This window comes from Canis aureus, chromosome 12 (assembly GCF_053574225.1).
Source record: "Canis aureus isolate CA01 chromosome 12, VMU_Caureus_v.1.0, whole genome shotgun sequence".
Taxonomy (NCBI): Eukaryota; Metazoa; Chordata; class Mammalia; order Carnivora; family Canidae; genus Canis; species Canis aureus.
Genome location: NC_135622.1, coordinates 8163963 through 8177410, shown reverse-complemented (window position 1 = coordinate 8177410; position 13448 = coordinate 8163963). Strand labels below are relative to the sequence as shown.

At 38.1% G+C, this 13448-nt stretch overlaps 1 long non-coding RNA gene across 6 annotated transcripts in view; it reads right to left on the bottom strand.

The window, feature by feature from the left end:
* Positions 1 to 13448, bottom strand: part of LOC144280521 (uncharacterized) — a 120941-nt gene that overhangs the window by 92193 nt on the left and 15300 nt on the right. The window lies entirely within an intron of this gene.

The following is a 13448-nucleotide window of genomic DNA, read 5'->3' as shown; positions in this document are numbered from 1 at the left end:
ATCTTTCAAGACCTTCTTCAAATGTCACCTATTCTTATCGTGGCTACTTGCTAGGTGCTTCCTATTGTACTTTGCACTCTTATAGCCCTTATTATAATATGTTGTTATTTATTTATTTGCATGTCTCTACCAACAAATAGACTGTACATGGCTTCAGGCAGGAAACTACGTTTGGTACTGGGCTTGGCATTTAGCAGCATATTGATGAATAATTGTAGAATGTATGGATCAATGGATGGATGGATAAGTGATGGATGGATGGATGGATGGATGGATGGACTAGAGATAAATGGATGGAAGGAAAAATGGGAAAATGAATAGATGCCTTATCTGAGTAAAAACTCCCCAAACCAGTAGTCAGCTTAAATAGACTTCTGAAGCAGCGGAATCCCACTGAATAAGATCTGACATTGTAGACAACAAGAAAGTTGGGGACAGAAATCAACATCATAAATAGCCTCGAGCTCATTTTCCCGTGTTCTTACTTACTGCTTTTTACATTGTGTTCTTTATACAACAACCAAAGAGATTATTTTTCAAGTACAAGCAAATCCTCTGTCCCATTAGTTTAAAGCCTTTCTGTGGCTTCCCATTCCATTTAGTGGAAATCCAAACTGATCCCCAGCTCTTCCCTGGGCACCGCATGTCTGGTTCTTACAGACCTTCCAGCTCATTTCTTCACTACTCTTTCCTTCACTCACCATGCCCCAACCATTCTGCCTCCTTCTTATTCCTTAAACAAGCAAAAACAAGCAAAACTCTTTCCTGCCTCTGGACTTTTACACTTGCTCTTCCTTCTACATAAAATATCCTTCTCCATCCTCTTCTCATGGCTGGCTCTTTCTTGAGCTTTATATCACAGCCTGTCACCTCCCCAGTAAGTTGAGATTTCCCTGACCACCCTATCTAGAAACAGGCTCCATTTGACCCATGCCACCCTGGCTTTCCCCTCCTAGCACTCACCACAATCTGTGATTAACTTATCCTTTGTTCATGTGTTTATTACTCATCTGTAGCTGCACAGAGACTTTGATTACTCTTGCTCATCATGACATTCTGAGTCCCAAACCATGCCCAATGCTACAGAAGCCTTTGAGTAAATATTTGTTAAATGAATTCATTCAAAAAGATAAAGGTGGATCAAACTCCACTGTTACATCTGGGGAATGATAGCAGCTCCTGAGGAAAAGCATCAAGTTAGACAGAACCAAGCTGAATAGGTCACTGTCTAAGCCAGCAAACATCATTCGTGGGCTGGACATTTTTCTGAAGGAACTCATACCATAGCACAGTCTCGCTTTTGCCCAGCTTCTCCCACACACCCAAAGGCCTGGTCAAGGGAACATCAGGTGGCATGGAAAACACTGAAAGAGAGAATGGTCCTATAGCAGCCTCCCTGCTCATAACTCCTAATGCTCTAGCTGTTGCATAGTTAGAAAATAAAGCATGGCGGGATTAGGTAGTCCTGCTTATCTGGACTGGGCTGTACTCTGAACAGAATCAGGGGAAGTGAACACCCAGACTTCCAAATCACCAATCCCTTTGATTTTTCTCAGAATAAAAGATCATAAAGGGCAAATCAGTAATAAATGAAATAGTTAGTGGATGATATGTTTTGCATATCCCTTATATCTCTATGAAATAACTATAGGAATTTGTACTCTCAACAGAAGAGCTATCCATATAAAATATTCCTTAATAAAAATCATAGTCTATCAAACATGACAAGATAGACCAACAGATAAAAAAAAAAGTAAGTCAAGTGTAGTTAGAGTACTTAGAAGAGTAGTAGATTCTTTACTGAATCATAGTCTTTAAAAAGAGGCTCAGAACTCTGATTTAGATGTCATTAATGGGTTGATAAAAGAAAAAGGGTAATTGATTGGAATCCTTGTGTTAGACTCTAACTTTTTATTCAGTTAAAAGTTCAATTGGTTCATGCACTTGTGTGCTGATGGTCAGTTTGAAGCCAAGGAAGGGTCTTAATTTGGTAGCATGGATGGAATGCTTGGGCTGAAAGTTTAGGGACACACTAAGGAAGTGCCACATCTAGGTGCAACTGCCTGGCTGATATAGCAGTTGTAGTTGCACTATGGGGCAGGAGGCCTACATGATCATGGGTCTGGAGATGACCCTTATCACACTGACTGGAGTAGCAACATGTGCCTTGAAAAAGATGGAGGTTTCACAGGATCAAGAATGGATAAAGGGCAGATGTGATCCTGGTGTAGCCTAACTCAATTATTACTACAATTGATCTTGGAAAACTTTATTACTTTAGTTCACAGGGCCAGTGCCAAAGACATGAAAGAACAGAGGAGCAAACAAAAGCCTAAAATATTTGTGTTCAGGACTTATGATGCTACCGGATCTTCTGGCTCATCAAATAATGTCTTTTTGGGTAGCACACTCCAAAAGAAGTACCTCCAAGAGCAGTAGCAAAAAAAGAGTTTTGAAACAAGAGATTTGAGGACTCTGGAAACAAATTAAAATAGACCATACCACTCCTTTGCCAGAAAATGAGAGAAATCTTTATTTCAACCACATTATATAACCCTACTGGATATATGTAGGCTTTTTCAATAATGTATCAAAAGCTAAGCCAGGGATCCCTGGGTGGCACAGCAGTTTGGCGCCTGCCTTTGGCCCAGGGCGCGATCCTGGAGACCCGGGATCGAATCCCACATCGGGCTCCCAGTGCATGGAGCCTGCTTCTCCCTCTGCCTGTGTCTCTGCCTCTCTCTCTCTCTCTCTCTCTCTGTGACTATCATAAATAAATAAATTAAAAATAAAAAAATTCAAAAGCTAAGCCAAATGAAGAGATTAAAGTCTGAAAAATATTCTGCTACTCAAGGACCCCAAGAACATGGACTCTAATGGTGGGCAGGCTCTGGGAAGACTCATGAAAGAACTATACTACCTCACCCAGACATATTTTGCTCTTCTCCAGCCTATCCCTCAGCCCTCACACTCCTGTCACCCTAATGGTATCAAATACAGTGGGGCTTGATGCTGATAGCCAGGTCATCTCTTCAACCCTGAATCACTAGCTAGGGACTTAACTCTGTCATTTCAGATTGATTTGGGATAAGAATGAAGCAAATACAATAGCATATGGCATTAAGGAAATCTGGTCTGGTCTACAGATAATGGAGTTAGCTTACTTTATAAGAGAATCTAGCGCAGGTTGTCCTGTACATATCTATCTTGGTAATAACTGTATACACATATGTGTGCTATTTTTAAAGTTGCTTTTCCTTCTGGACTTAGAAAGCTAGGTCCAAGATTCCAAGGGAAATGTGCAGATATTATAAAGATAGTGCCAAAAGGCTGTTCTCCTTACCTCACAAGTTTGGACAGGGGAATTTCTACTGTCACCTGAAGAGATCCATATTAAATCTCAGAAGGGACCTCTTGATCCTTAAAAGTGCCCTACATTAGAATGGATGGGTAAAGAAAGCAAAGAAAGCTTCTCCACTGGAAATTTTTCAACAATTGAACAGAATACTGTGTATCTAATAGATAAGCATTGTGTTCTGATAAAGAGAATCAGCTTTGGAGTCATCCCATGAACAGGGTGCTTGGACTCAGACTCTGGCTCCACTGTCCTGAAGATGTTTGGCAAGACTCAAAACATCTTTACTTTATCTATTAGATAATAATACTAATCTACTTGGATTCTCACTGTGAAAATAAATTATCTGGGGGACTTCTGATTCCCAATCCAAGTTGTAAGTAGCTTGGAAGTCACCAGTCCATCCCAGCAAAGTAAAAACCTGAACAAACTGAAAAATCAATAGTTCCTCTATATACTTCAGAACAGTGAGGTCAGAGGGAAAATGACTGTCCCCCAAATTGGAGAGACAGGCAAATACACAGAAGTACAACTTCCCTGAGAAGAAACTTCTATAAAAACCAGCATCAGGGTTGGAACACTTAAACTGTAATTGATGAGATGCTGGAAGCTCTGTGTAGGCAGGTCTGAAAGTTAAAATGTGGGCCGACTCATTAGGAGGTCCCCATCTCCATACTTCTGTTCTACCTCTAGGAACTCTACCAGGTTCTCACGATGAATATCAGAGAAAAATTCCCTAGAGCTTCCAGCAGAAGGAGGGAAAAGTAACCCTTTTGAAATACACCAGAACATTCTGTTCTCAATAAGGCTAACCTCAAGAGAAACCATTTTACCTGACCCTAACCTGCTAAGGTTTTATCAGAGCCTAACTGACCCAGGACATGCAAAATACCCAACTCCAGCCCACTGTAGTCACCCTGTCCCACATAAAGAGGAAGGTGGGGGACTGAGCAACACTGGTAAATGTCACACAGTCCAGGGACACAGGCTCATCAAAGACTGAGACATAATCATAGAACTATAGAACACTTCCCCACACATAAACCTTACCACTATATCACTACCAGCCTATTTACCAAAGTTCCTTTTACCCATTACATCATATCTGGTTTTAAATAAAAATTTTTCAAGGTATACTAAAGACAAAAGATACCATTCAAAAGACAGAACAAGACTCATATATGGCAGTGATGTTGGAACTATCAGACCAGGAATTTAAAACAACTCTGATTATTAAGAGCTCTAATGGGCAAAGTAGACAATACACAAGAACAGATAGATTATTTAGGCAAGGAGATGTAAATTATAAAAAAGAATAAAAAAGAAATGCAAGAAACACTAACAGATGTGGAAAATGTCCTTGATGGGTTCATCACTGGACTAGACATGGTAAATATCTTAGGCTTTGTGAGTCATACAGTTTGTGTCTATTTAACTCTGTTACTGTAGCATGAAAGAAGCCACAGCTCATAAACAAATGGCTGTGGCTGTGTTCCAAAAAAACTTCACTCACAAAAAGCAGATAATGGGCTGGACTTAGTTTGCAGGTTATGGTTTGCAACCCAATTTAGACCAATAACAAATGATATCAAATATTAAGCATAATGCATAAAACATTTGTTCTCTTACTCTTTCCCCTCTTGTCTATCTGGTATCCTTCTAATACAAGATAATCCCTACCATCCTCCTTTTATTATCGTCATTTAGAGGATTATTACATGGGTCATCGTGTTGAGCTATGGGTACTGCATTTTAAAAGGTTAATGCATTCTTTTAAGGACATTTTACAATTCATAGAACTGTTTATAGAAAATTCTGATTGATTGACCCATTTATTTATTTAACAGTCCTTTCAATGGGGCAGGAGGAAGGGCTGCTTTGGCAAGTTAATTAAGACTCCAGGTTTGGAAGGCTTTTAAACAAGGGCCTATGGGGAGAAAGTTTTTCCCCTTACACTTGTGGCCTGCTGGCATTCCTCCTATAGCTATCATTTGCCAGTTCCAGGAGGCAAAGTTTACATATTGTGACATATCACAAACTGTTTTTCTCCTGCCTCTTATGAAATCAACTGAGCATAGCGTGGAATTTGGAGTCTGAATTTGAACCAGAAAGTTCTACTTATTAACAACTACTTATGGACTTTCAGGGTATCATACATTAGACAGTGGCTGTACTCAGATGGACCATGGTATGTGTGCCTGGAACGTCGTCTGCAAAGAGAGTAACGCGATGTTCCCTTTTATTTCTCATGAGTCCATTATCTTCTTAACTCCATACCATGATTTTAGTGAGTTTTACCATCCTTTCTTTTAGAATTTCAAAGTCCTTTCCTAATGGGTTTCTCTGAGTCTTCTTATATAATCTAACCTTTTCTCCATAAAGCTCCCAGAGTGATCTTTTAAGAATGCAATTCTCATCATGCCCCTGCATGACTAAATTCCTTTTTGGGCTTCACTCTGCTCTTAGGAGAAAACCAAAGTTATTGTCATAAATTTCTCTCAAGTCTATGCATGCTTTGGCTCCAGCTCACCTCTGCAACCTCATCTAACTCCACTCTATCCATGCTCTGACATTTCAACCATGCTTGCATGGTTTAGTTCCTTAAACTAATTCTCCATACTGGTTCCCACCTAGGAGCCTTTACTTCTTTCCATATGCTGTAGTACTATTGATCTTCATTTTATAGCTTTGATTCTTCAATTCTTTTTTTTTTTTAACCTGTTGACCTCCTCACCCATTTCTCCACCTCTGGCAATCATCAATCTGTTCTCTGTATCTATGAGCTCAGTTGTTTTGTTTTTGTTTTTTGATTCCATGTATAATATTTTATCTCTCTCTATCTTATTTCACTTAGATGATGTCTTTGAGGTCCATCCCTGGTATTACAAATGGCAAGATTTCCTTCTTTTTGTGGCTGAATAATATTACTGTGTGTGTGTGTGTGTGTGTATCACAATGTCTTTATCCATCAGTGGACGTTCAAGTTGCTTCCACATATTGACTATTGTAAATAACTGTGTGAACATGGGACACATATATCTTTTTAAGATAATGTTTTCATTCCCTTTATTATTATTTTATTTTTAAAGATTTTATTTATTTATTCATGAGAGACAGAGAGAGAGAGAGAGAGAGAGGCAGAGACACAGGCAGAGGGAGAAGCAGGCTCCATATAGGGAGTCCAACTCGGGACCCGATCCCGTGACTCCCTGTAGTCACACTCTGGGCCGAAAACAGGCACTAAACCTCTGAGCCACCCAGGCATCCCTTCTTTTTTTTTTTCAGATAAATACCCAGAAGTGGAATTGCTGAATCATATGGTAGTTCTACTTTTAATTTTTTGAGAGATCTCCATACTGTTTTCCATAGTGGCTGCACCAAGATTACTGTTCCACCAACAGCACACCATGGTTTGCTTCTGTCCACATCCTTGCCAACACTTGCTGTTTCTTGTAATATGGTAGATATTAGTCCAACTACTATCAATACTACACCTAAACAAAAACGGTCTAAACCAATTAAAAAACAGAGATTGTCAGAGTGAATAAAAAAACAAGACCCAACTTAATGTTATCTACTAGAAACCTACATGATTAAAAGGAGGATCCTGAACTCACTTCCTCCTATGGAAACACCAAAGCAACAACTACATGTATTTCAAATCACTCTGAAAATATCTGAAGACTGGAGGAACAGATCTTCCACAGCTAAAGTCATAAAGGAAATGCCACATTGAGAAGGGTAAAAGGGACAGAGACACCATCTGATACCAAAGTCCCAGTGCAGTGACCCATGAGTAGGAGGGACATCACAAGTAGGAGGAGCAGGAAGATTAAACCCCACGCTGAGAATCCTGGCCCTGGGAACCCTACTGGGAAGACAAGTCTCCATAGAGTTTGGATATCAGTAAAGTTTAACTCCTGGAGAGCAGGATAAGAAACTGAATCCTCACCCTTAAAAAGCCAGTACACTTTATGACTCAGCCCAAGACCCAGCACAGAACTGTAGTTTGAAAAGTGCCTGGGTTAAGCATGAAGGAGATCTACTGACCAATTTTAGGATGTGTGCCAGAGGGTCAAAGATCTGCAGGAAATTTCTCTGGGAACCAAAGTACTGGTGGGTGTCATTTTTCTTGCCCTCTCTCAGTCCAGATGCCAGATGATTGTAGGAGGCAATTCTGACATTCCCTAATTACTAGCACCACTTGTTCCACCCCAGTGTTCCTTTGTGGACTCATCCCACCCAACCGACCTACCCTGGCACATGCCCCTCCAAATCAGCTCCCATTCTGTCACACCAAGTCAGGTTAGGTAAGGACTAGCATCCTCCCAAAGTGACTATTGCCCCACCATACCCAGTAGGCAACTCTGACCAGAATAACTGCCCTCTCCAAAGCATATCCTGCCCCAAGGAGGATTTAGCTATCCCATGCACCAGCTGGTTGCAGTAACTAGTCACCTCAGGAGCAAGGCCTGCCAGCAGTACACCCACAGCAGTTGCAGAAAGTCATTGCAGGCACCTAGGTTGAGGGCTGGTGCACCTACCAGTGTACCTGTAGTAGTCATAGCTCAGTCATAACTAGACAGCATGTGCAGTCCACAAGGGGACAGCTGGTTCTGGTGACCAGGAGTATTACACTACAGGGCACCATAGGATGGCCTTCTACATAAGACCATTACTTTCAAGATCAAGAGATACAACTGACCTGCCTAATACAGAGAAACAAACATAGAAAGGCAGATAAAATGAGAAGACAGATATGTTCCACATAATATATTCCAAAATAACAAAATAAAACCACAGAAAAAGATCACTGAAGTAAAGATAAGCAATCTGCCTGATAAAGAGTTCAAAGTAATAGTCATAAAATGCTCACCAAACTTGAGAGAAGAGTAGATAAAGTCTGTGAGAACTTTAACAAAATGACAGAGAATATTAAAAAGGACTAGTCGGAGCTGAAGAATATGATAATTGAAATGAAAAATATGCTAGAAAGAATCAATAACAGATTACAAGATGCAAAAGAATGGATCAGTGATGGGGAAGACAGAGTAAAAAAAAGCAACCAAGTTTAACAGCAAAATTTAAAAAATGAAGATAGGTTAAGGGATTTCTATGACAATATCAAACATGCTAACATCCATGTTATAAAGTTTTCAGAGAATAAGAGAGAGCTAAAAGGGTAGAAAACCTATATGAAGAAATAATAGCTGAAAACTGCCTTAACCTGGAGAAGGAAACAGACCAGGAAAGACATGGAAGCACAGGAACAAGATAAAACCAAAGAGGTCCACACCAAGATATATAATAATTAAAATGTCAAACTTAGAAATAAAAAGATAATCTTAAAAGTTGCAAGAGAAAAGCAAACAGTTATGTACAAGGGAAACCCCATAAGACTATGTGCTGATCTTTAAAGAGAAACTTTGCAAGCTAGAAGAAAGTGGCATTATATATTCAAAATGTTGAAAGGAAAAAATCTACAACCAAGAATACTGTACCTGGTAAGGTTATCATTCAGAATTAAAAGAGAGAGAAAGCGTTTTTGAAAACAAACAAAAGTTAAAGGACCTTATCACCATGAAAGCACCCTATAAGAAATATTAAAGTGACTTTTTAAGTGGAAAAGAAAAGGCCATGACTAGAAGTAGGAAAATTATGAAGGGAAAAAAATTTCACCAGTAAAAGCAAACATATAGTAATAGATCAATCACTTATAAAGCTAGTATGAAGGTTAAGACACAAAAGTAGTAAAATCAGTTATATCCATAGCAATTAGTCAAGAGATACACAAAATAATAAGATGTAGAATATGTCATTATATATATATATATATATATATATATATATATATATATATATAAACAAGGAGTGGGGAGTAAAAATGTGGTGACTTTAGATGCATTTGAGAACTTAAGCAAACATCAACTTAAAATAAGCTGCTATATACATAAGGTGTCATATGTGAACTTCATGGTAACCACAAACCAAAAACCTATAATAGATACACACACACACGAAAGAGAAAAAAAATGGCAGCATAACACTAAAGAAAGCCATCAAATCACAAGGGAAGAGAACAATAAATAAAGAAACAGAAAAACCACAAAAAATTATAAAATTATAAAACAATGAACAAAAAGACAATACATACCTATCAATAACTACTTTAAATGTAAATGCCTTAATCAAAACCTATAGGGTGACTAAATGAATTTTAAAAAGACCCATCTATGTGCTGCCTACAAGAGATTCACTTCAGAGCTAAGGGCACATACCAACTAAAAGCAAAGGGATGGCAGAAGATATTCCATGCAAATGGGAGCAAAACAAACAAAACAAAACCCTGGGTTAGCAATACTTAGACAAAATAAAGTTTAAAACAGACTGTAACTGGGATGCCTGGGTGGCTCAGTGGTTGAGTATCTGTCTTCTGTTCAGGGCGTGATCCTGGAGACCTGGGATCGAGTCCCATGTCCAGCTCCCTGCAGGGAGCCTGCTTCTCCCTCTGCCTATGTCTCTGCCTCTCTCTCTGTTACTCTCATGAATAAATAAATAAAATATTTAAAACCTAATTAATTAATTAAATAAAACAGACTGTAACAAGAGAAAAAAAGGGCAGTATATAACAATAAAAGGCTCAATCTACCAAAAGGATATAACAATTGTAAATATCTATGCATCCAACATGGGAGCACCTATATATATAAAACAAATATTAACAGATATAAAGGGAGAAACTGACAGCAATATAATAATAGTAGGGGACTCTAATACCTACTTACATCAATGGATAGATAATTTAGACAGAAAATCAAAAAGGAAACAGTTGTCCAATCAGAAAGTCAATAAGAAAATGGTGGCTTTGAACAATGCATTAGACCAGATGGACCTAACAGATATACAGAAATTTCCATCCAAAAATAGCAGAATATACATTATTTTCAAATGTATGGAACATTGTCCAGGATCGATAGATCACATGTCAGGCCACAAAACCAGTCTCAATAAATTTTAAAAAGCTGAAATCATGTCAAGCATCTTTTCTAATCACAGTGGTATAAAGCTAGATATTAACTATAAGAAAGAATGAACAGAAATGCAAACACACAGAAGCCAAACATTTACTAAACAAACCAATGGGTGAATAAAGAAATCAAAGAGAAAACTTAAAAATACCTTGAGACAAATGAAAATGGAAATACAACATTCCAAAATCTTTGGGGCACAGCAAAGCAGTTCTAAGAAGGAAGTTTACAGGGATACAGGCCTAGCTAATGAAACAAGAAAAATCTCAAATGATCTAACCTAACACCTAAAGGAAATAGAAAAAGAAGAGCAAACAAAGCCCAAAGTTACTAGAAGGAAGGAAATAATACATGTAAGAGTAGAAATAAATAGAATAAAAACTAGGGGTACCTGGGTGCCTCAGTCAGTTAAGTGTCTGACTCTTGATTTTGGTTCAGATCATGGTCTCAGGGTTGTGAGATCAAGCCCCATGTTGGGCTCTGTGCTAGGCATGGAGCCTACTTGGAATTCTCTCTCTCTTTCTCCCTACGCCCTTTCACCCCTCTAAAAAAATAATATAAACTAAAAATAAAATAAAATCAATAAAACTAGGAGCCGGTTTTTTGAAAAAATAAAGTTCATAACTTTACCTTGAATCATCAAGAACAAAAGAAAAGACCCAAATAAATAAAATCAATAATGAAAGAGGAGAAGTCACAACCAACACCATAGTAATATAAAGGATTTTAAGAAAAAGTGAAAATTATATACTAACAAATTGAACAACTTAGAAAAATGCATAATTTCTTAGAAACATATAATCTTCCAAAATTGAATCAAGAATAAATAGAAAATCTGAATGAACTGATTACTAACAAAATTGAATCAGTAATCAAAAAACTCCGAAAAAAAAACAAAAGTCTAGGATCAGATGGTTTCACAAGTAAATTCTACCAAACGTATAAAGAAGAGTTAATATCTCTCCTTCTCAAACTATTCAAAAAAAGAGAAGAGGAAGGAATACTTCCAAATTCATTCTATTATCTTGATACTAAAACCAGACAAAGATACTACAAAAAAAGAAAATTACAGACCAATATCCCTGGTAAACATAGATGCAAAAAAAAATCTTCAACAAAGTGTTAGCAAACTGAATTTAAAAATACATGAGACTGGAGAGAGGAAAGATGATGGAAGAGTGGGGGAACTCATTTCACCTGGTCCCTTGAATTTAGCTAGATAACTACCAAAGTATTCTGAACACCCATAAATTCAACCTGGGATATAAGAAAAGAATATCTGGAACTCTACAAGTAGAAAAGTGATCAGTTTTTGCAAGGTAGGAGTTGCAGAGAAGTGAATCTGAGGGGAGATATCATAAGATAAATGGCAGGGTGAGGGAGCCTCCATAAGGTGGCTACTGGGAAATGAAATAGCCCTATGGGGCAAAAATGGAACCCTTAGAAATCTGCTCCAGTGAGAGACATTGCTGCCCGAAAGGTGCTCAGGTAGAGAAATAGACAGAATTCTAGGTGGGTCTCAAGATCCCTGGCATCACAGAATTAATAGGAGTGTCTGAGCCAGTGGAGTTCCCAAGCAGTGGAGTGGGGTAACTGTTGGGTTCAGTGGGCCCGTGAGGGGACTCTCAACTTGGTTCACCATAGACCATGAGCCAGAACCCAACTGGGTGACTGCTCTCCATCTGGGAAATCTTCTGAAGACTGGAAAGCAGAGACTCTCCACCATTTCCTAGGAGTAGTGGAGTGGGTGCACATGCGACTGGACATCAGCTCTAAAAGAATCATCCACCATGATCAAGAGAGATTTATTCCAGGAGTGGAAATAAGGTTCAATATACACAAATCAATCAAAGTGATACATCATATTAGTAAAATAAAAGATAAAATCATATAATTATCTCAATAGATGCAGAAAAAACATTTGAAAACATTCAACATCATTTACAATAAAAACAACAAAGTGGGTATAGAAGGAACATACTGCAACATAATAAAAGCCATATAGAGAAACTCAGAGCTAAAAAAAAAATAAAAAATAAAAAAAAAAAGAAACTCAGAGCTGACAATATATTCAATGTTGAAAAGCTTTCAGTTTTTCCTCTAAGATAAGGAACAAAACAAGAATGTCTACTCTTACCACTTTTATTCATCGTAATACTGGAAGTCACAAAGACAGAAATCAGCCAAGAAAAGAGCAGAAGTCATCTGAAGTGGTAAGGAAGAAGTAAGACTGTCACTATTTGCAGATGACATGATAGCATATATAAAAAGCCCTAAAGACTCTACCAAAAAAAAAAAAAAAAAAACTATGATGGCTAATAAATGAATTCAGTAAAGTTGGAGGATACAAAATCAATATACAGAAATCTCTGCATTTAAGTACACTAATAACAAAATAGCAGAAAGGGAAATTAAGAAAAAAGTCTTATTTACAATTGCACCAAAAAGAATAAAATACCTAGGAATAAATTTAATCAAGGCAATGAAAGACTTGTACTCTGAAGACTGTAAGAAAGAATGATGAAAGAATTGAAGACAACACAAGTAAATGGCAAGATACTATTTACCCAAAGAAAATAAAAACACTAATTTGGAGAGATACATGCATCTCTATGTTTACTGCAGCATTATTTGTCATAGTCAAGCTATGGGAAAAGAATTCCAAGATGCCAGAGGAGTAGGAGATCTTAGTTTTGTCTGGTTGCAGGAATTCAGCTAGATAGTTACTGTACTATTCTGAACACCTGTGAACTCAACCGGAGAGCTAGGAAAAAAATTGCTGCAACTCTATAAATAGAAAAGTGACCACTTTCTGCAAGGTAGGAGGTGCGAAGAATTGAATCCCAAACAATAGATGGAAAGAGAAACTTCAGGGAAAGGTGCCTTTCTAAGCCAGCCACCTGAAAGTGATAGAGCAGTAGAGCACAAAATCAGAACTTTTAGAAGTCTGTTCCAGTGAGGGACCCCCCTCAGACTGAGCGGTGCTCAGGTGGCAAAGTGGGAGTGGAATACTAGGTGTGACAGTGTGGTCTCAAGATTCTGGGCCCACAAGAAGACTGGGAGTG